Source organism: Bos taurus, chromosome 16 (genome assembly GCF_002263795.3).
Source record: "Bos taurus isolate L1 Dominette 01449 registration number 42190680 breed Hereford chromosome 16, ARS-UCD2.0, whole genome shotgun sequence".
NCBI lineage: Eukaryota > Metazoa > Chordata > Mammalia > Artiodactyla > Bovidae > Bos > Bos taurus.
Genome location: NC_037343.1, coordinates 38,604,390 through 38,627,869, shown reverse-complemented (window position 1 = coordinate 38,627,869; position 23,480 = coordinate 38,604,390). Strand labels below are relative to the sequence as shown.

General features: G+C 40.9%; 1 protein-coding gene across 1 annotated transcript in view; it reads right to left on the bottom strand.

The window, feature by feature from the left end:
• The window catches only part of MROH9 (maestro heat like repeat family member 9), a 150,504-nt gene that overhangs the window by 18,462 nt on the left and 108,562 nt on the right, over nt 1–23,480 (bottom strand). The window lies entirely within an intron of this gene.

The window sequence follows — 23,480 nt, the reverse complement described above, 5'->3', positions numbered from 1 at the left end:
GGATTCTTAAAGGTACAGAATTGATAACAAATACCAAAAAGCAAAGATTAAAAATCTAGAGTAGACGTTAGACTGTCAGAAATACAATAAAAAAACCCAAAATAGCTAAAGTTATTAATATATATATATTAATAACTTTAGCTGTCTTCATATATATATATATATATATATATATATATATATATATATATATGAAATTGGAGAAGGCGATGGCACCCCACTCCAGTACTCTTGCCTGGAAAATCCCATGGACGGAGGAGCCTGGTAGGCTGCAGTCCATGGGGTTGTGAAGAGTCGGACACGACTGAGCAACTTCACTTTGACTTTTCACTTTCATGCATCGGAGAAGGAAATGGCAACCCACTCCAGTCTTCTTGCCTGGAGAATCCCAGGGATGGGAGACCCTGGTGGGCTGCCATCTATGGGGTCGCATAGAGTTGGACATGACTGAAGCGACTTAGCAGCAGCATATATGAAATTTGCTTTAAAAATAGGGTCTTTTTTTTTTTTTTGCAAGGTAATAGTAGGTTTTACAGAGAAGGCAATGGCACCCCACTCCAGTATTCTTGCCTGGAAAATCCCATGGATGGAGGAGCCTGGTAGGCTGCAGTCCATGGGGTCGTGAAGAGTCGGGCATGACTGAGTGACTTCACTTTCAATTTTCACTTTCATGCATTGGAGAAGGAAATGGCAACCCACTCCAGTATTCTTGCCTGGAGAATCCCAGGGACGGGAGAGCCTGGTGGGCTGCCACCTATGGGGTTGCACAGAGTTGGACACTACTGAAGCGACTTAGCAGCAGCAGCAGAAGCAGTAGGTTTTAAAAATGAAAATTAAAGGAGTAATAAAGAACTTAAATTTAAAAAAATTAAAAAATGATAATAGTAAAATATATCTAAGAATTTCTCTGGAGATGTAGAGGGCAGTGTGGGGTCAATTCAGTTTCAGATAATTCCTTGTTCCAGCTTATACTTCTTCTCAAGGTCTTTAGGTCCCTTCCAATGTAGCCAATGCTAACGACAGGGTTTTAATCTGTTGCACCTGTCACTTCCATAGTGGTTCCCTCTTCTTTGTTTCTTTTGGTTTCCTCTGTTTGCAAGTCTCTTCAGTATCTAACTTCTGCCCTGACACAACGGGGTGAAGGTGGTAATTTATTTAGGCTCACTTGTTCAGTTGTGCTGCAGGGAGGGAGTAAAACTGCAAACAAATATCACTGGCATGTGTGGGGAGTGTTAGCAGTGTTTGGGCCACAATGGGCCCAAACTCATGGGGTGTGTGCTTTTCCGGTCTACACTGCTCAGGCTCCAGGTTGCTCTGTAGGGGAACTGTCTAAGGCCGGCCCTGAGTTGCATGCACTTTCCAGATCTAGGCCACTCAGGTTCAGGTTCTCAGGTACTCCACAAAGGCACAGACTCAGTTGGGCCTGCGTTATGTGCCCTTCCCAGGTCCGAGCAGCTCAGGAGACCAGGTGCTTGGCGAGTGCACACTCCCCAGGTGGGGCGGTGTGTCTTATCACCTCCCTGGTCCCAGCCACTAGGTTTCCTGGGTGCGCAGCAGGAGTGCCGACTCAGGCGTGCCCTGTATCTCCTCTGGGGAGCTGATTTCTGACTGCAAACCTCATGGCAGATGTCAACCATCCAGGATCCCAGGAAGACTTGGTTAGCAACTGGGAGCCTGCTCACCCCTTGCCTTCTGGTTCTGGCTGTCGCCTGCCTGCCTCTTTGCCTCTGGCGGGGAATGGGCTGGTCCACAGCCGGCTAGCTCTCCTCTGGTATTTGCTCAGTCCTTAGTTCTGTGAGCGGGCCCAGCAGTGCCTTAGGTTAGAGCTTTTCATGGGAGAGTTCTCTCTCTCTGGCTATCCCACAATTTGGGTTGCTATCTCACGTTAGCTCCCTCAGATTGTCCTCAGGACATTCAGGCCTAGTCCTTACCCTAAGCAATGAAGCTCGCGCCTCCCTGTTCAGCATCCTCTTGCTGATGGCAGACGTGGGTGTCTGGGCTACTTCTTCACTGGGAGTTGCTGTTAGGCCTGTAATCTGTGGGTTTTATTTATTTATTCTTTCCTCCTGGTTATGTTGCCCTCTGAGATTCCAAAACTCCCTACAGACCTGCCGGTGAGATGGTTTCCTGGTGTTTGAAAACTTCTCCTCTTTGACAACTCCCTCCCCAGGATGAGTCTCCATCCATAACTCTTTTGTATCTCTTTTTATCTTTTATATTTTGTTCTACCTCCTTTCAAAGACAATGGGCTGCCTTTCTGGGTGCTTGGTGTCCTCCACCAGCGTTCAGAAGTTGTTTTGTGGTATTTGCTCAGAATTCAAATGATCTGTCAATGAATTTTGGGGGAGAAAGTGGTCTCCCCATCCTATTCCTCCGTCATCTGGGTAAAGATTCTAATGAAAAACCTGATGGTTTCACAAGGGTTAACAAAAGGACTGAATGAACTGGTGAATATGCTTATAACTTTTATTGTTTCTATCTGAAAAATTACTGATTTGAATCTGTGTTTTCCAGGTGTAAGAAAAAAAAAAAAAACAACACCTTCCCCTCAAACTAATTATAACAGTAAATTGGTAAAATTATATTTTATAAATAAATTGAAATATTTATCTTTTCTCTCTATCTGAACCCTTCAGAGATGGAAAGCTCTTCGTTTCCAGTAACTTTATCAGATAAGGTAGGAAGGATATCTCAATAACAGGTACAGAAATATCAAGGAGTTTTGGAGACCCTGAAAAGGCAGGAATTTTCTTAGATCTTTTAGGCAAAACCTGTGATAAGCCTTTGGGATGACTTTCCTAGCCCTGAAAGGTTTTATTTTAAAAGTTCAGTCTGAGACTCTATAAAAGTCTCAGCAAAGCAAAAAGGTCTTTGATCAATTATGGTTCTATAAGTCATGAGGCCAAGTTTATTGAGACCAGACCTATATTACAAACAGGTCTTAATTTGGTTATATTAGGTAAAAATGATGGTGATTTTAGGAAGAAAGAGATGTCTCAATGAATGTTAAATCCCAGTTTGTTAAGGGAGGTCTGTATCTACTAAGACTCATTTCCTGGATAGTTCTTTGCTGTTGGGGTATATTAATGTAAAATTTAATTGAATTATTAAAGGACACTCTAGGGTAGTTTCTGAAGCTTATCTCAGTAATCTTTCTTTGGATGAAGATCAAATGCCTCACACATGACCTTCAATCAAGATTGGAAGGACACAAAATTTAAGGAACTGTCTCCAACCTGGATGGAAGGACCTTTCTATCAGGTACTCTTAACTAGCTCATGCCCAGTCAAATTGAAGGAAAATTGACTCAGGTTAACTCCCACTTCCAAAGGCCCCTAAGCTGGACTGGTCCATAGAAAGGCCTGCTGACCTCAAACTCACCTTAAAACAATGTTCAGAGGAAACTACTCTACACTAGGATGAGAAGAAGATAATATCAGAAGTAGATGGCTTGCCCAAGATGCTGATCTGACTTTTATGATCATTTATGATGTTTTCTTGATTCCTTGGACCTATGCCTATTAGTCACATGTTTTCTATCATGGACATGGTTCTATGCTAGTTTAAAACTCAATCCAATTGTTGGGTTGTAGCCAATTACCTGTGCCTAGTATTTCTGGGTTACCTGTTCTCTGGGTGGATTTCTGTTCTCTAGGGCTCTCATTGGATTCCTCCTAGGAAATTTATTTTAGATGAGTGTTCAGTCCTGTTCTATCTATTCATGATATTACTAGATGGGATCCTCTCACCTGGCCAATTAATAATACCTGCTCTGATGCTGGTCATAGATGTAAGTTTTCTCTTCAGTCAGTTCAGTTCAGTTCAGTCACTCAGTCATGTCCAACTCTTTGCAACCCCATGAATCGCAGCACGCCAGGCCTCCCTGTCCATCACCAACTCCCAGAGTTCACTCAGACTCACATCCATCGAGTCGGTAATGCCATCCAGCCATCTCATCCTCTGTCGTTCCCTTCTCCTCCTGCCCCCAATCCCTCCCAGCATTAGAGTCTTTTCCAAGGAGTCAACTCTTCGCATGAGGTGGCCAAAGTACTGGAGTTTCAACTTTAGCATCATTCCTTCCAAAGAAATCCCAGGGCTGATCTCCTAGTTGTGTCCAACTCTTTGTGACCCACCAGGCTCCTCTGTCCATGGAATTTTTCAGGTAAGAATACTGTAGTGGGTTGCCATTTCCTACTCCAAGGGACCTTCCTGATCCAGGGATGGAACCTGCATCTCTTGTGTCTCCTGCATTGGCAGGCAGATTCTTTTACCACTGTGGCACCTGGGAAGCCCACTCGACAGATGGCACTTGACAAATATTAACTCAGTGACAAATGAAAGGTTTGCAGGGAGTGTGCCTAGGCTTGGTTTGGCAGAGAAGCTGGGTGTGCTTTTGATGCACCAGGCTTACTACTTCTCCAAATGTCTAAGGCTGGCTCAGTTTGAGGTTAACTCTTTTTTTGTTTGTTTGTTTTGTTTTGTTTTCAAGTAATTCTATTTCATAGTTTGGTATTTTCCAAATTTAATAAAAAATAATCTGTCCAATATTTCTTTAGCATTCATGTTAGCCCATTTCTTTTCATTAGAGTCTTTTTTTAATGTCTATGTTATTTTATTTTATTTTTTTAAATTTTATTTTATTTTTAAACTTTACAATATTGTATTAGTTTTGCCAAATATCGAAATGAATCTGCCACAGGAAAAGTAATAAACCTAAAGTTTAATTTAAAAAAAATGCTTAAATAGGAATATATCCTAGATGTAAAAGATTTTTGATAATCAGGATCTTTGTATGACTAGTGAAGTCACTCAGTCGTGTCTGACTCTTTATGACCCCATGGACTGTAGCCTAACAGGCTCCTCTGTCCATGGGATTTTCCAGGCAAGAGTACTGGAGTGGGTTGCCATTTCCTTCTCCAGGGGATCTTCCCAACACCCTGAACTCCCTCAGGGACTGTTGAACAGCTATAGCAGCATGGGGTTCAATCTCCATAGAGGCAGATGGCAGATCTGTTCAGTCACTGGCAATGCTCTTGGTAAGTGTCAATTTGTAGTTGACAAGGCCCCCTTGTGGTCATAAATTCGACCATACTTTGGGGGGCATTTCATGACCATTTTGTCCCTTGTTGCTGGAAAGGCTTGTTCCCAGTTCTGAAGAAGGTTTTTGTTGATAAGACACTCAATGTGCTATTACTGGACTAGGTCTTAATAGTCAAAGATTTCTGGACACCTGTCTTCTATGGTCCAGGAAAGTAGTCCCTCTCATTGCATCTTTTCATATCTAGAGTTACACTATTACAATCATTGATCATATATCGAGCTATACATTTGATCGACTGTTTCAAGTCTAGTCATCATTGCCATTGGAGGCTCAGTCATATACATGGTAATACAAGAAATAATAATCTTGTGAAACAAGCAAAATACAAATGGTATAGTTAATAACATTAGTGGAATTAAAAGTAATTATTTTAGCCATGAGCCTCCCACACCGGTTTTTTTTTAAAGATCGTCAAGGCTAGGGAATGAGTCACTTAAAGCAGAAATCAGATTTTTCATGTGGTTCAAATATGTTACATTGAAGGATTTATCAGGTATGAAAATGTAGCATTCAGTTTGACTTACAGCACAGATATCTCCCTGAGATGCTGAAAGGTGTCAAGGGCCTTGCAGTTGTGTAGCACTGCCTTTCTTATCATAGAGACAGAATTCAATAGCCTAATAGCCCAGTTACTATCATTTAAAGCTTATGAAAGTTGGTAAGGCTTCGATACGGTCAATTACATCCTCCAACCCCATTGAAGGCACACTCACACACACACACACACACACACACACACACACTGCTAAGTGGCCATACCAGTAGAATACAGATCTTTGACCCACTGGTATCATACCAATGGTATATTGATTAGGGTTACCTCTAATTTGTTAACATGTATGATCTTAAATTCATGGGAATCCCAGGCTACGCCTTCATATCCATCCCTGTAGATGTGAAGGCCATAAGTTAGTGCCACAAATCCACTCTGAGTTCCATATCAATTATTCTCTCTAAGGGTAATGATAGGCATAGTTAATAAAACACCCAGCCTTGTCTCACAATTACCAGCTTGATCATAGAGCAGCCTTTAAATCTAAATGACCATAGCCTGGACTTAACCATGTAGATCCTCCCCATAATTGTGGGAGTTTTCCTTTTAATAAATGAGAAGTTAAATTTTTATTGAGACTTAGCTCATCACTCCGAATGAATTTAAGTGACCCTATGTACATCATGAGAAACGCTGGGCTGGAAGAAGCACAAGCTGGAATCAAGATTGCCGGGAGAAATATCAATAACCTCAGATATGCAGATGACACCACCCTTATGGCATAAAGTGAAAAGGAACTAAAAAGCCTCTTGATGAAAGTGAAAGAGGAGAGTGAAATGGTTGGCTTAAAGCTCAACATTCAGGAAACTAAGATCATGGCATCTGGTCCCATCACTTCATGGGAAATAGATGGGGAAACAGTGTCAGAATTTATTTTGGGGGGCTCCAAAATCACTGCAGATGGTGATTGCAGCCATGAAATTAAAAGACGCTTACTCCTTGGAAGAAAAGTTATGACCAACCTAGATAGCATATTCAAAAGCAGAGACATTACTTTGCCAACAAAGGTCCATCTAGTCAAGGCTATGGTTTTTCCAGTGGTCATGTGTGGATGTGAGAGTTGGACTGTGAAGAAAGCTGAACACCGAAGGATTGATGCTTTTGAACTGTGGTGTTGGAGAAGACTCTTCAAAGTCCCTTGGACTGCAAGGAGATCCAACCAGTCCATTTTAAAGGAGATTAGTCCTGGGTGTTCCTTGGAAGGAATGATGCTAAAGCTAAAACTCCAGTACTTTGGCCACCGCATGGGAAGAGTTGACTCATTGGAAAAGACTCTGATGCTGGGAGGAATTGGGGGCAGGAGGAGAAGGGGACGACAGAGGATGAGATGGCTGGATGGCATCACCAACTCGATGGATGTGAGTCTGGGTGAACTCTGGGAGTTGGTGATGGACAGGGAGGCCTGGCGTGCTGCGATTCATGGGGTTGCAAGGAGTTGGACATGACTGAGTGACTGAATTGAGGCACGCCAGGCCTCCCTGTCCATCACCAACTCCCGGAGTTCACTCAGACTCACGTCCATCGAGTCAGGGATGCCATCCAGCCATCTCATCCTCTGTCGTCCCCTTCTTCTCCTGCCCCCAATCCCTCCCAGCATCAGAGTCTTTTCCAATGAGTCAACTCTTCGCATGAGGTGGCCAAAGTACTGGAGTTTCAGCTTTAGCATCATTCCCTCCAAAGAAATCCCAGGGCTGATCTCCTTCAGAATGGACTGGTTGGATCTCCTTGCAGTTCAAGGGACTCTCGAGTCTTCTCCAACACCACAGTTCAAAAGCATCAATTCTTTGGTGCTCAGCCTTCTTCACAGTCCAACTCTCACATCCATACATGACCACAGGAAAAACTATAGCCTTGACTAGACGAACCTTTGTTGGCAAAGTAATGTCTCTGCTTTTGAATATGCTATCTAGGTGGGTCATAACTTTCCTTCCAAGGGGTAAGCGTCTTTTAATTTCATGGTTGCAGTCACCATCTGCGGTGATTTTGGAGCCCCAAAAATAAAGTCTGATACTGTTTCCACTGTTTCCCCATCTATTTCCCATGAAGTGATGGGACCGGATGCCATGATCTTCGTTTTCTGAATGTTAATTCTTTTTAAAATATATTTTTATATGGACCATTTTTTTTTTGATGTGGATCATTTTTTAGTCTTAATTGAATTTGCTACAATATTGCTTCTGTTTTGTACTTGAAGATTTTTTTTTTTTTTTTTTTTACCATGAGGCATGTGGGATCTTACTCCTCATCAAACTCTCACTCCCTGTATTGGAAGACAAAGTCTTAACCACTGGACCACCAGGGAAGTCTCTCACAATTTAGTTCTTCTGTTTCTTGTGTTCTATTCCACCATGCCTTGCTGAGGGCACTAAGTCATAGGTGCTATTGAAGGAGGGAATAGATCATAAGGTTCAAGGGATACTGAGAACAATAGTATTTAATATATCAAAATGTGGATTATCCTATTTTACAGCTACTATCATCGTTCATATTTATGTGAATTCACTGATTTAAGGAGGGCTTGTAAAGTTGTGACTAAGCAACTTAGGCTCTAGAGCCAAATGGCTTGGGTTCAAATCTCAGTTAACTGTGACTTTGGGTATTTTTAGTGCCTCGATTTTCTTGTTTGTGTCATGGAGATGATCATGGTACCTTCCTCACAGCATTGTTTCATGTGTTGAATGAGATAACAAAGGTACAGTGGTCAGAACTGTGCACACAGTAGATGCAGCATGTTAGTCACTCTGTCGTGTCTGACTCTTTGCAACCCCATGGACTATAGCCCACCAGGCTTCTCTGTCCATGGAATTCTTCATGTAAGTATAAGTGGAGACATGTTTTCTTATGATATTAGAAACTGAGATTTAAATGGCAAATTGAGGGATAGGTTTACAATATGCTTTGTATCTTTTATAACAAAAATGACCATGAGATAGTAAATGTGAAAGTGACTTTTTATCTCAAATCATAAAATAAAGACTCTGAAACCTGGTATGTATGAGTATAGACCTATTAAGTATGATCTGATTTATCTGCCCTACAAATACTATCTTCCCTTGACTTTTTCTTCCCTATAAATTCAGTTTGATATAGCAACTGGGTTATATGGGTAGAGAGTTCTGTGGCTCCAATGCAAGCACAGTCTTCAAAAAAACTTCAAAATGCCTCACTTGGCTTAACTGTCCTCAGACCCTACAGAGAACCCAAAACCAGCTTCTAAATCTACCTCCTGGTGAATGGGTCAGAATGGACTCTCAGAGTTCGGAGCAAAGTGATTTTTTTTCTTAGGATTTTCAGTTCACATTACTACTGAGTGTATACTGTGTGTCCAGCATTAAGGGCTGGGGATGTGAACTAAGAGGAATCCTCACACTGATGAAACTTATGCTGTAGTAGAACTTGGGAAAATACACAGTAAACAAAGTAAATGAATAAAAATATAGACCATGTTGGCTGATGGGGAGTATTTCAAGAAAAAGTTATGTAGGGAAGGGGGAGAAATGTGAGTGAGAGTGAACTGTTGTATGTGGCTTCTTTTGCTCTGCACCTGCCTAGGATGTAAAACCAGAAAAGGACATCTCAATACTTGATGCACCACAGCAGGGCTCATTTGCTTTTTCCCAATGAGAGAAGATCATGGCTAAGAGAGCTACTCTTCTTGGAGTTGTTCTGATGAGTAATTTGAGTCTACCTGCTTGAGAGAAACAGTGACAAGGGAAAGACTGTGGACATTCTGGGATGGAGGTGTCGCCTACATGGGTTGGTAACTTCCTCTTATTGTTAAGGTTGTTTATCTTAGGAGTTGCTGACAACTTGGCAGTCATACCACTGGGAGGGAGAATGGGGTGGCCAGCACTCCCCTTGCAGTACCAATTCAACAAACATACCATGCTCTATTCTAGGCTCTGTGCTGTCCCTGAGAACTCTCTACCCATATAACTCAGTTGCTATATCAAACTGAATTTATAGGGAAGGAAGTCAAACGAAGATAGTATTTGTAGGGAAGATAAATCAGAGTGTACTTCTGAATAGGTTTATACTCATACATACCAGATTTCAGAGATTTTATTTTAGGATTTGAAATTAAAAAGTCACTTTCACATTTACTATCTCTTGGCCATTTTTGTTATAAAAGATTCAAAGCATATTGTGAACTGATCCCTCAATTACCAGTTAAGTCTCAGTTTCTTATATCATAAAGTTGGTTTTAAATTATTTACCTTTACACTGTATGCTTTGCTCTCTCTGCAATCCAGTGACCTTCCCTTCCTTACCACTTTAGCCCTTACTCCCATAGCAACATTCTGGATCTTGCCATCACCAGGAATTACCCAAGGAAACCCAGGGTAATTTGGGAAGTACCTACACTAAACACTTGTAGAGTACTGTATAATATCACATATTATATTTGGTATAAACATGGGCTTCCCAGGCTCAGTGGTAAAGAATTGGCCTGCTAATGCTGGACATGCAGGAGGCAAGAGTTCAATCCCTGGGTTGGGAAGATCTTCTTCCTAGAGTAGGAAATGGTGACCCACTCCAGTATTCTTGCCTGGAAAATTCCATGGAAAGAGAAGCTTTGCAGGCTACAGTCCTTGGGGTTGCAGAGTCAGACAAGACTGAGCACACATACCTATAAACACAAGCAATCCTCCTTTGGGATCTCAACTTCTTATCTTTCCAGAACCCTGACACCTTCTGTATTAGCTTGTTAGGGCTGCCATAACAAAGTACCCCAGAACGAGTGGTGTAAGCAACAGAAACTGACTTTGTCATACTTCTAGAAGCTACAAGTCCCAGATGAAGGTATTGGTGGGTTCAGTTCAGTTCAGTCGCTCAGTCATGTCCGACTCTTTGCGACCCCATGAATCACAGCACTCCAGACCTCCCTGTCCATCACCAACTCCCAGAGTTCACTCAGACTCACGTTCATCGAGTCAGTGATGCCATCCAGCCATCTCATCCTCTGTCATCCCCTTCTCCTCTTGCCCCCAACTCCTCCCAGCATCAGAGTCTTTTCCAATGAGTCAACTCTTCGCATGAGGTGGCCAAAGTACTGGAGTTTCAGCTTTAGCATCATTCCTTCCAAAGAAATCCCAGGGCTGATCTCCTTCAGAATGGACTGGTTGGATCTCCTTGCAGTCCAAGGGACTCTCAAGAGTCTTCTCCAACATGACAGTTCAAAAGCATCAATTCTTCGGCGCTCAGCCTTCTTCATAGTCCAACTCTGGTGGGTTAGATTTCTTCTAAAACTTCTCTCTACTGGATTAGTCAGGGTTCTCCAGAATAAAACCAATAAGATATATGTATATTTGTGTGTGCATGGTAAGTCATTTCAGTCATGTATGACTCTTTGTGATTCTTTGGACTGTAGCCCACCAGGCTCCTCTGTCCATGGGATTTCCAGGCAAGAATACTGGAGTGGGTTGCCATGCCCTCCTCTACAGAATCTTCCTGACCCAGGAATCCAACGGGTGTCTCTTATGTCTCCTCCATTGGCAGGTGGGTTCTTTAACACTAGCGCCACCTGGGAAGCATGTAGATCTGTACAACAGGAGATTTACTGTAGAAATTGATTCACATGAACATAAAGGCTTCAAAAAACTCCACTGTCTGCTGACTGCAAGCTGGAAAATCAGGACAACAAGTGGAATAATTCAGTTTGAGTCCAAAGGCCTGAGAACCAAGAGCTCCAGCATTGGAGGGCAGGAGGACCTGGATACTCTAGCTCAAAAAAATAGACTGAATTCACCTTTCCTTCACCTTTTTGTTCTATTCAGGCCCTAAATTTATTGAATGATGCCCACAGGCATTGGTGAAGACAAATCTATTTTACTCACTCTACTGATCCAATACTAATCTCTTCTCCAAACACTTTCACAGACACCCAGAAATGATGCTTTACCAGCTCTCTGGGCATTACTTACCCCAGACAAGCTACCACCTAAAATTAATCATCACAGCTGCTTTTCCTCTGTGTCTTCACATAAGTCTTTCTTCTGTGTGTTTGTGTGTCCTATCTCCTCTTCTTATAAGGAGACCAATCATATTGGACTAGGGTCTAGACTAATGACCTCATTAAACTCTAATTACTTTTTAAAATAACTGGTTTCCATATAAAATAACATTCTACAGTAATGGCAATTAAGACTTCAACAAAGGAACCTGGAAGGACACAATTCAGCCCATAACCTTCATTCCTACTACACCTGGTCTAACTGTCGAGCCCATCCTCTTGCATCTTCATTTTCTTCTTTGCATGGCCTATGAACTCTTGTCTTTTACTCCAGCCACCCTCCTAACAAAAGCCATAATTCCACCATCTCTCTTCCATTGAATCCATGTAAGAAATACACACTGAAGGTCAACTTATCTGTTATACATTCCTTCCCTGATCTTAGATTAACATTGCTCCTGGAGAAAAATCACACAAGCACATCCCAAATGTTGTTCCTGTGCATGAACAAGTTATGTTCTGTTAGAAATGCATGCCTCTCCACCCCAACTAGAACCAGGGGCTCCAGGCAAGCCTCACAGCTATTTACTACATTTTATGCTCTCCTACAGTCTATTCTTCTAAAACTTACTCACTCACAAGTTTGTTTTTTTTTTTAATAAAATAAAAATAAACAATAGAAAAAATATTAAAAATATAAACATGTGGAGGCTAAACAGCACACTTCTGAATAACCAACAATCACAGAAGAAATCAAAAAAGAAATCAAAATATGTATAGAAATGAATGAAAATGAAAACACAACAACCCCAAACCTATGGGATTCAATAAAAGCAGTGCTAAGGTGAAGGTTCTAGCAATACAAGCCTACCTCAAGAAACAGGAGAGAAATCAAATAAATAACCTAACTCAACACCTAAAGCAACTAGAAAAAGAAGAAATGAAGCACCCCAGGGTTAGTAGAAGGAAAGGAATCATAAGAATTAGAGCAGAAATAAATGCAAAAGAAACAAAGGAGACCATAGCCAAAATCAACAAAGCTAAAAGCTGGTTCTTTGAGAAGATAAATAAAATAGACAAACCTTTAGCCAGACTCATCAAAAAAAAAAAAAAAAAAGGTGGGGGGGGGAGAATCAAATCAAAAAGTTAGAAATGAAAATGGAGAAATCACAACAGACAATACAAAAATACAAAGGATCGTAAGAGACTACTATCATCAACTATATGCCAATAAAATGGACGACTTGGAAGAAATGGACAAATTCTTAGAAAAGTACAACTTTCCAAAACTGAACCAGGAAGAAATAGAAAATCTTAACAGACCCATCACAAACACAGACATCAAAACTGTAATCTGAAATCTTCTAACAAACAAAAGCCCAGGACCAGCTGGCTTCACAGCTGAATTCTACCAGAAATTTAGATAAGAGCTAACACCTATCCTACTCAAACTCTTCCAGAAAATTGCAGAGAAAGGTAAACTTCCAAACTCATTCTATGAGGCCACCATCACCCTAATACCAAAATCACACAAAGATGCCACAAAAAAAGAAAACTGCAGGCCAATATCACTGATGAACATAGATGCAAAAATCCTTAACAAAATTCTAGCAAACAGAATCCAACAACGTATTAAAAAGATCATGCATCATGACCAAGTGACTTTATCCCAGGAATGCAGGATTCTTCAATATTTGCAAATCAATCAATGTGATACACCACATTAACAAATTGAAAAATAAAAACCATATGATTATCTCAATAGATGCAGAGAAAGCCTTTGACAAAATTCAACATCTGTTTATGATAAAAACCCTCCAGAAAGCAGGCAGAGTAGGAACATACCTCAACATAGTAAAAGCCATATATGATAAACCACAGCAAACATTATCCTCGATGGTGAAAAATTGAAAGCATTTCCCCTAAAGTCAGGAACAAGATAAGGATGCCCACTCTAACCACTACTACTCAACATAATTTTGGAAGTTTTAGTCACAGCAATCAGAGTAGAAAAAGAAATAAAAGGAATCCAGATTGGAAAAGAAGTAAAACTCTCACTTGCAGATGACATGATCCTCTACATAGAAAACCCTAAAGACTCTACCAGAAAATTACTAGAGCTAATCAGTGAATATAGTAAAGTTGCAGCATATAAAATTAACACACAGAAATCCCTTGCATTCCTATACACTAACAGTGAGAAAACAGAAAGAGAAATTAAGGAAACAATTCCATTCACCATTGCAACGAAAAGAATAAAATACTTAGGTATAAATCTACCTAAAGAAACTAAAGACCTACATATAGAAAACTATAAAACACTGATAAAAGAAATCAAAGAGGACACAAATAGATGGAGAAATATTCCATGTTCATGAATTGGAAGAATCAATATAGTGAAAATGAGTATACTATTCAAAGCAATCTATAGATTCAATGCAATCCCTATCAAGCTACCAATGGTATTTTTCAGAGAACTAGAACAAATAATTTCACAATTTGTATGGAAATACAAAAAAGCTCGAATAGCCAAAGCAATCTTGAGAAAGAGGAATGGAACTGGAGGAATCAACCTGCCTGACTTCAGGCTCTACTATAAAGCCACAGTCATCAAGACAGTATGGTACTGGCACAAAGACAGAAACATAGATCAATGGAACAAAGTAGAAAGCCCAGAGATAAATCCACGCACCTACAGACACCTTATCTTTGACAAAGGAGGCAAGAATATACAATGGAAAAAAGACAATCTCTTCAACAAGTGGTTCTGAGAAAACTGGTCAACCACTTGTAAAAGAATGAAACTAGAACACTTTCTAACACCATACACAAAAATAAACTCAAAATGGATCAAAGATCTAAATATAAGACCAGAAACTATAAAACTCCTAGAGGAAAACATAGGCAAAACACTCTCTGACATAAATCATAGCAGGATCCTCTATGACCCACTTCCCAGAGTAATGGAAATAAAAGCAAAAATTAACAGATCAGACCTAATTAAACTTAAAAGCTTTTGCAAAAGCAAGGTGAAAAGACAGCCTTCAGAATGGGAGAATGTAATAGCAAATGAAGCGAGTGACAAAGAATTAATCTCAAAAATACACAAACAACTCCTGCAGCTCAATTCAAGAAAAATAAGCGACCCCCTCCCCCCCAAAAAATGGGCCAAAGAACTAAACAGCCATTTCTCCAAAGAAGACATACAGATGGCTAAGAAACTCATGAAAAGATGCTCAACATCACTCATTATCAGAGAAATGCAAATCAAAACCACAATGAGGTACCATCTCACGCCAGTCAGAATGGCTGCTATCAAAAGGACTACAAACAATAAATGCTAGAGAGTGTGCAGAGAAAAAGGAATCCTCTTATACTGTTGGTGGGAATGCAAACTAGTATAGCCACTATGGAGAACAGTGTGGAGATTTTTTAAAAAACTGGAAATAGAACTGCCATACGACCCAGCAATCCCACTACTGGGCATACACACTGAGGAAACCAGAATTGAAAGAGACACGTGTACCCCAATGTTCATCACAGCACTGTTTATAATAGCCAGGACATGGAAGCAACCTAGATGTCCATCGGCAGACGAATGGAATAGAAAGCTGTGGTCAGTTCAGTTCAGTCTCTCAGTCGTGTCCGACTCTTTGTGAACCCATGAATTGCAGCATGCCAGGCCTCCCTGTCCATCACCAACTCCCAGAGTTTACCCAAACTCATGTCCATCGAGTCGGTGATGGCATCCAGCCATCTCATCCTCTATAGTCTCCTTCTCCTCCTGCTCCCAATCCCTCCCAGCATCAGAGTCTTTTCCAATGAGTCAATTCTTCGCATGAGGTGGCCAAAGTATTAGAGTTTCAGCTTTAGCATCAGTCCTTCCAAAGAAATCCCAGGACTGATCTCCTTTAGGATGAACTGGTTGGATCTCCTTGCAGTCCAGGGACTCTCAAGAGTCTTCTCCAACACCACAGTTCAAAAGAATCAATTCTTCAGTGTTCAGCTTTCTTCACAGTCCAACTCTCACATTCATACATGACCACTGGAAAAAACATAGCCTTGGCTAGACAGACCTTTGTTGGCAAAGTAATGTCTCTGCTTTTCAATATGCTATCTAGGTTGGTCATAACTTTCCTTCCAAGGAGTAAGTGTCTTTTTAAAAAAGCTGTTTACATATATGCAGTGGAATATTACTCAGCTATTAAAAAGAATACATGTGAATCATTTCTAACGAGGTGGATGAAACTGGAGCCTATCATACAGAGCGAAGTAAGTTAGGAAGAAAAACACCAATACAGTATATTAACGCATATATATGGAATTTAGAAAGATGGTAACGATGACCCTATATGTGAGACAGCAAAAGAGACACAGATGTAAAACACAGACTTTTGGATTTTGTGGGAGAAGGCGAGGGTGGGATGTTTTGCGAGAATAGCATTGAAACATCCATATTATCATAAGTGAAATAGATCGCCAGTCCAGGTTCGATGTATGAGACAGGGTGCTCAGGGCTGGTGCACTGGGATGACCCTAAGGGATGGGATGGGGAGGGAGGGAACACATGTACACCCATTGCTGATTCATGTGAATGTATGGCAAAAACCACCACAATATTGTAAAGTAATTAGCCTCCAATTAAAATAAATTTAAAAAAAAAGAATCTTTACCCAGTTCAGAAACTGATATTTATCCAAAAGTCCTGTTTATACATCTTGAAGTGGAAGCATTTTTGCAAAACTTGGTTAGTGCTATGACAATATTTTGAGATAGTAGCTAGAATTATGCCTGATAACATTTTACCCAAGCATATCAAAATTTTAGGAACTCCATACAGTTTCTAGGATATCTATATTAGTAACATTTACCATGCAATATAACCTGAGACTTGTTACTCACTTGACAATACATCCCATGTAATTCTGTATACAAAATGAACCTAATTAGTGTAATATCTCTCTTTGGGGTGTTCCAGGGGCCCTCTGAAGCATCCCAAAGTTAGCTAGAAATCTTCATTAGGATGATTTAGGAAGCTTTGTCAACAAACATCAAAAAGTTTTAGAACACTCAGTCAGATAGGATTATAGGCCATTGTGAAACAATGCTATTCACTTAGCCACAGTAACATTAAGGGATTTCAGAACAGATCATTTAATAGATAAAGAAACAAATCTATTATCAAAGGCAGTTCAGTATCTGAATAAAAGGTGTCCTCTTAACAGAAAGAAAAGCTAAATTCAAGTGTTGCACCAGCTTATTTAAAAGATAAACTTAATTAACTTTATTTTAAACTTAGTCCTAACCAGATAGAAAACTCTTTCCTCATGGTTCACTTTTCACAAACCTTATCGCTTTCTGTATTCATTATTGTTTTCTTCCATCCTAAAAAGCTACCTGTAAGTCAGGCTTACCTCCTTTTCCCTTCATAAAATGCAATTTCATTCCTCATACCTTTTTTTTTTTTTTTAAAACCAAAAACACACTTCCTACTTCCCTTAAGGAACCAAGAACTGACTTTTATATTAGCATTTTATAGATTGGAGAGCATAAATATCAGTGATAATTTCTAAAATCTTTGTTTTTTTAGAACATTTTAGGATGGCACCAAATATCATTTATTTTTAATCCCAAATCTCTTTAGTTTCTCTGTAAGAGGTAATCAGTGTTTGGTAGTAAATGCTTCAAATTCTAATTTTATTTGGATATGACTTAGCTATTCAATAGACTTCCAACACTTAGTTTAGCACAACTCTTAGAAGTTCAAGGGCAGTGGCCAAGAGGAGCTACCCCACGTCCAATGAAAGGAGCAGCAGCTGCACTTTGCTGGAGCAGCCGTCAAGAGATACCCAGGTCCAAGATAAGAGAAACCCAAGTAAGATGGTAGGCGCCGAGAGAGGGCATCAGAGGGCAGATAGACTGAAGCCACAATCACAGACAACTAGCCGATCTAATCACACAGACCACAGCCCTTGTCTAACTCAGTGAAATTAAGCCATGCCATGTGGGGCCATCCAAGATGGACGGGTCATGGAGGAGAGGTCTGACAGAATGTGGTCCACTGGAGAAGGGGACGAAAAACCACTTCAGTGTTCTTGCTTTGAGAACCCCATGAACAGTATGAAAGGGCAAAAAGATAGGATACTGAAAGATGAACTCCCTGAGTCGATAGGTGCCCAATAGGCTACTGGAGATCAGTGGAAAAATAACTCCAGAAGGAATGAAGGGATGGAGCCAAAGCAAAATCAACACCTAGTTGTTGATGGGACTGGTGACAGAAGCAAGGTCCAATGCTGTAAAGAGCAATATTGCATAGGAACCTGGAATGTCAGGTCTATGAATCAAGGCAAACTGGAAGTGGTCAAACAGGAGATGACAAGAGTGAACATCGACATTCTAGGAATTAGTGAACTAAGATGGACTAGAATGTGTGAATTTAACTCTGATGACCATTATATCTACTACTGTGGGCAGGAATCCCTGAGAAGAAATGGAGTAGCCATCATGGTCAACAATAGAGTCCAAAATGCAGTACTTGGATGCATCTCAAAAACGACAGAATGATCTCTGTTTGTTTCCAAGGCAAACCATTCAATATCACAGTAATCCAAGTCTATGCCCCAACTAGTAACGCTGAAGAAGCTGAAGTTGAACGGTTCTATGAAGACCTACAAGACCTTTTAGAACTAACACCCAAAAAAGAGGTCCTTTTCATTATAGGGGACTGGAATGCAAAAGTAGGAAGTCAAGAAACACCTGGAGTAACAGGGAAATTTGGCCTTGGAATATGGAATGAAGTAGGGCAAAGGCTAATAGAGTTTTGCCAAGAGAACGCACTGGTCATAGCAAACACCCTCTTCCAACAACACAAGAGAAGACTCTACACATGGACATCACCAGATGGTCAACACCGAAATCAGATTGATTATATTCTTTGCAGCCAAAGATGGAGAAGCTCTATCCAGTCAGCAAAAACAAGACCAGGAGCTGACTGTGGCTCAGATCATGAACTCCTTATTGCCAAATTCAGACTTAAATTGAAGAAAATAGGGGGAACCACTAGACCATTCAGGTATGACCTAAATCAAACCCCTAAAGATTATACAGTGGAAGGGAGAAGTAGATTTAAGGGACTAGATCTGATGGATAGACTGCTTGATAAACTATGGATGGAGGTATGTGACACTGTACAGGAGACAGGGATCAAGACCATCCCCATGGAAAAGAAATGCAAAAAAGCAAAACGGCTGTCTTAGGAGGGCTTACAAATATTGTGAAAAGAAGAGAAGCCAAAAGCAAAGGAGAAAATAAGAGATATACGCATCTGAATGCACAGTTCCAAAGAATAGCAAGGAGAGATAAGAAAGCCTCCCTCAGTGATCAGTGCAAAGAAATAGAGGAAAACAACAGAATGGGAAAGACTAGAGATCTCTTCAAGAAAATTAGAGATATCAAGGGAAAAATTCATGAAAAATGGGCTCGATAAAGGACAGAAATGGTATGGCCCTAACAGAAGCAGGATATATTAAGAAGTGGTGGCAAGAATACTCAGAAGAACTGTAAAAAAGAGCTTCATGACCTAGATAATCACCGTGGTGTGATCACTGACCTAGAGCCAGACATCTTGGAATGTGAAGTCAAGTGGGCCTTAGAAAGCATCACTGCGAACAAAGCTAGTGGAGGTGATAGAATTCCTGTTGAGCTATTCCAAATCCTGAAAGATGATGCTGTAAAAGTGCTGCACTCAATATGCCAGCAAATTTGGAAAACTCAGCAGTGGCCACAGGACTGGAAAAGGTCACTTTTCATTCTAATCCCAAAGAAAGGCAATGCCAAAGAATGCTCAAACTACCGCACAATTGCATTCATCTCACACGCTAGTAAAGTAATGCTCAAAATTCTCCAAGCCAGGCTTCAGCAATACATGAACCATGAAGTTTCAGATGTTCAAGCTGGTTTTAGAAAAGGCAGAGGAACCAGAGATCAAATTGCCAGCATCCGCTGGATCATCGAAAAAGCAAGAGAGTTCCAGAAAAACATATATTTCTGCCTATTGACTATGCCAACTGATGCCTTTGACTGTGTGGATCACAACAAACTGTGGAAAATTCTGAAAGAGATGGGAATACCAGATCATCTGACCTGCCTATTTAGAAACCTATATGCAGGTCAGGAAGAAACAGAACTGGACATGGAACAACAGACTGGTTCCAAATAGGAAAAGGAGTACATCAAGGCTGTATATTGTCACCATGCTTTTTTAACTTATATGCAGAGTACATCATAAGAAACACTGGGCTGGAAGAAGCACAAGCTGGAATCAAGATTGCCAGGAGAAATGTCAATAACCTCAGATGATATCACCCTTATGGCAGAAAGTGAAGAACTAAAAAGCCTCTTGATGAAAATGAAAGTGGAGAGTGCAAAAGTTGGCTAACAGCTCAACATTCTGAAAACTAATATCATGGCATCTGTCCCATCACTTCATGAGAAATAATTGGGGAAACAGTGGAAACAGTGTCAGACTTTATTTTGGGGGGCTCCAAAATCACTGCAGATGGTGACTGCAGCCATGAAATTAAAAGACTCTTACTCCTTGGAAGGAAAGTTATGACCAACCTAGATAGCATATTCAAAAGCAGAGACATTACTTTGCCAACAAAGGTCCATCTAGTCAAGGCTATGGTTTTTCCAGTGGTCATGTATGGATGTGAGAGTTGGACTGTGAAGAAAGCTGAACACTGAAGAATTGATGCTTTTGAATTGTGGTGTTGGAGAAGACTCTTGAAAGTCCGTTGGACTGCAAGGAGGTCCAACCAGTCCATCCTAAAGGAGATCAGTCCTGGGTGTTCTTTGGACAGACTCATTTTGAAGCTGAAACTCCAATACTTTGGCCACCTCATGTGAAGACTTGACTCATTGGAAAAGACCCTGATGCTGGGAGGGATTAGGGGTAGGAGGAGAAGGGGATGACAGAGGATGAGATGGCTGGATGGCATCACTGACTTGATGGACATGAGTTTGAATGAACTCTGGGAGTTGGTGATGGCCTTGGAGGCCTGTCATGCTTTGATTCATGGGGTCACAAAGAGTCCGACATGGCTGAATGACTGAACTGAACTGAATGGAATACTTTCTTCTGCATCTGAGAGTTTGTGAAGAGAAATTTTATCTTTGGAATAAAATTTATTTGGGAAATATTTATATATTTATTATTTGTTGGTTGTAAAAAATGGAGAATAAAAGGAAGAGAGAAAGGCATTAACAAATCAAGCTATAAAGAAATAGGACACCCAAATTTCAGGAATTAAATTCTCTAAGACTGTGGGACAGGCTTATGAATCTAATTCTAAGTGGTGATTCAGTTGGAATCAATGTATTATTATAGAATTCTGGTTCCTATGGCCTCTGACAAAGGACCTCCAAATAGAATATTCCCTACCATTCTCTTTTCAAACCATAGATTTTTAGTTCCACTAGATTTTCTGTCTATGTCATAGTGAGGTGGTGAGGGAAGGGAGGTTTCCTTGAAGAGAAATCAGCAGAGTCTCATTGAAAGAGAGTGTTAGGAGCATTAGTGGTGTCGTGTGACTCAGGTCACAGAACTGATGCTGAGAGCAGTAACTGGATATGACCTTTGTCTTCCTCAGGGAAGGGGTATGTTTTGGTGGAATGGAACAGTTGTGTTATGTTCTTCATTCCCCTCCAGAAAGGATCCTTTAGACTCATTTATTTGTAGACACAAGTCAATGCTACCTCATTATGCTAATGCTTCTTTGAGATACAGGGTTTGTATCTTAACAGAGTTGTTTTTATGGCAAAGGATAAAGATTTAAAGGTGTAGTTTCAAGCTTTAGGGAGCTGGGGGTTTGAGAAAGGCTGTATTAATTAGAGTCAAGAGCAAATCACTGTAATAAAGAGATCTGTAAATACAAAGACTAAAATAGGTAGTTGTTTCAGTTCAGTTCAGTCACTCAGTGTAGTCCGACTCTTTGTGATCCCATGAATTGCAGCAAGCCAGGCCTCCTTGTCCTTCACCAACTCCCTGGAGTTGTTTATTTCTCTTTTAATGTAAAAATGCATCTTGGGTAGAACTTGCTCTGAGAAGCTTTCCAGATATCCAGGCTGATAGGGGCTTAGCCATATTCCAAGGGGCATATTATTAATTGTCTGCAAGTCTGAAGCTGAGTTCCATATCCACATTCAACTATCAGGAAGGGATAGAACAGATTTCCTCTTTAAGGAAATGATTGAAAGTGAAAGTGAAGTTATGTCCGGCTCTTTGTGACCCCTTGGACTGTAGCCCACCAGGTTCCTCCGTCCATGGGATTCTCCAGGCAAGAATACTGGAGTGGGTTGCGATTTCCTTCTCCAGACCTAGGGATCGAACCCAGGTCTCCCATATTGCAGGCAGACGCTTTAACCTCCGAGACACCAGGGAAGCTGGTGGCTAAAGGAAGTGAGTAGGCTAAAGTCATACACTTTGCTTCTGCTCACCTTCTATTGGTGAGAACTTTGGCCACTTAGAGACCAAAGGGGATTGATTGCCCCTTGAGTAGCCATGTGCCCATGTTGGGTAATTAGCTGACTCAGTTATCTGAGTGCACTCCGCCACCACTCAACTCTGTATTCAGAAGTTATACTTTCTTTCTATTCTTTGAAAGAAAAGATAACTGATGCTGTGATGGTCACAGACATAAAAGCGGAAAACTTCCCCACTCTGGGAAAAGAAGCATACATCTAAATCCCAGGAGGTTGCAGAGAGTCCCATATAGAGTTAACCCAAAGAGTGACATATCAAGACACACTGGAATTAAAATGAGAAAAATTAGAACAGGAGAAACAGCAGAAAGGACCAGGAAATGATGGAGGACATTACTGTTGTAGCTGAAAGCAAGAAAGAAATCCCTGGTCACCAATCTACAGGACTTTAAAGAACATATAAATATCACAGATTATCTGACCTTTTACAAAACCCTCAACATTTGTATAAACAGGGCTTCCCTGGTGGCTCATATGGTAAAAAAAAAAAAAAAAAAAGCATCTGCCTGCAATACAGGAGACCTGAGTTCGATCTCTGGGTCAGGAAGATCCCCTGGAGAAGGAAATGGCAATCCATTCCAGTATTCTTGCCTGGGAAATTCCATGGATGGAGGAGCCTGGTGGGCTACGGTCCATGGGGTCGCAAAGAGTTGGACACGACTAAGCGACTTCACTTTCACTTTCAACATTTGTATAAGGCCCACTGTTGTTATGTCTATTTTTGTAGGGAAGAGTTGAGGGTGGCCGAGGTTGAATGGTTATGAACTGGTTTGGCTTGCTTTGTTTTGTAGAAATCTAGGTAGGTATATGGAGAAGGCAATGGGACCCCACTCCAGTACTCTTGCTTGGAAAATCCCATGGACAGAGGAGCCTGGTAGGCTGCAGTCCACGGGGTTGCTAAGAGTCAGACACGACTGAGTGACTTCACTTTCACTTTTCACTTTCATGCATTGGAGAAGGAAATGGCAACCCACTCCAGTGTTCTTGCCTGGAGAATCCCAGGGACGGGGGAGCCTGGTGGGCTGCCGTCTATGGGGTCGCACAGAGTTGGACACTACTGAAGTGACTTAGCAGCAGCAGCAGCAGGTAGGTATATTAGCTTCCTACTGCTGCTTTAGCAAATTACCACACATTAGTGCCTTAAAACAGTACCAGTTTATTTTCTTATAGTTTTGGGACTCAGATGCCCAAAATGGGTTTCACTGGGCTGAAACAAAGTTGCTGGCAGTATTGTGCTCACTCTGGAGGCACTAGGGGAGGATCCATTTCCTTGCCCTTTTCAGCTTTTAGAGTTGTATTCCTTGAATTCCTTGCCTCATGGCTCCTATCTT